The sequence below is a fragment of the Oxyura jamaicensis genome, chromosome 2 (genome assembly GCF_011077185.1).
Source record: "Oxyura jamaicensis isolate SHBP4307 breed ruddy duck chromosome 2, BPBGC_Ojam_1.0, whole genome shotgun sequence".
Classification (NCBI taxonomy): Eukaryota; Metazoa; Chordata; class Aves; order Anseriformes; family Anatidae; genus Oxyura; species Oxyura jamaicensis.
The window spans coordinates 138,812,038-138,813,039 of record NC_048894.1 but is presented as its reverse complement, the minus strand read 5'-3'; the positions used below and the strand labels follow the sequence as shown (position 1 = coordinate 138,813,039).

At 37.5% G+C, this 1,002-nt stretch overlaps 1 long non-coding RNA gene across 1 annotated transcript in view; it reads left to right on the top strand.

Annotated features, from left to right (window-relative positions):
- The first annotated feature begins 356 nt into the window (after positions 1 to 356).
- Positions 357 to 1,002, top strand: part of LOC118161072 — a 1,006-nt gene continuing 360 nt past the window's right edge. The window contains exons 1-2 of the long non-coding RNA XR_004747835.1: positions 357 to 413; positions 871 to 951. This is a non-coding gene — a long non-coding RNA (uncharacterized LOC118161072). The remainder of the gene's footprint in view (positions 414 to 870; positions 952 to 1,002) is intronic.

Below are 1,002 nucleotides of genomic sequence, written 5' to 3'. Positions count from 1 at the left end.
TACTACATCTGGTTCTCCCACATAGATGTCACAGTTTAGATGATGAATTTGAAGAAAAATCTCTTTCTCGTCATTATCTGATCTAGCAGGAGTTGTCCCTGTCCATGGCAGAGGGGTTGGAATTATATGATTTTTAAGGTCCTTTCCAACCCAAGCCATTCTATGATTACATATTTCATCAGTCTTACAATGAATGGCAGGCTTGTAGAGCATAGATCACAGCATTTGGGTAGTGTTCTTTCAATGAAAATCCAGTCCTGACTGGATTTCTACCATTGCAAGTAACAAACAGTCCTAAAAACTCATGAAATTATTGTTGATGTTATTCTATGTGATGAACTAAGAGTATCTCCAACAAGTTTAGTCTGGACTATTTCTTGCTGCACAAAGCTGTCATTACATTTGGATTTGAGGTATGCTTTTGTCACTATAAAACTACCAAAAAGGCATAAAGATACCAGATTATTCAATTAACTCACTTTTGCTATATTTCAATTGGAGGTCCTAAGTACTCTAAGGAAAATTTCATAAGCACTCCACAGATGAAAAGTATGTTTCCCATGGTGAAAATTAGGGGGAAATACCTACTATTGGTAATTTTTTGTTAAGGAAAGGCAGACTGCCAAAAGCTTTCAAGCATGTGTTTATTGGGTCCTTACTCAATAAATCCTCTCCTGACATTAATTTTCTTGCCAACTATTGTTTGATTGCTAAAACTTCCATTTCTGGGCAAGATTATTGAAGAGATGATAGATAGCAAATAGTGTCTAGCAGCATCTGCTCTTAATTTTTAGACACCAATCAGTCAGGCTTCAGACCTTGACATGGCATCTGAAGGGCATCAGTTTCAGTGACTGAAAATCTCCCTAGGGCAATGGGACAATGTGCGGTTTCCCTACTAATAACTCCAGGTCTTGGTGACCTTCGATCTTCGACTCCAGAGACTGTCGGGTACTGTTTATTTGACTGTAGAACCTGACAAGAGCTTAAAAAAAAAAAAAA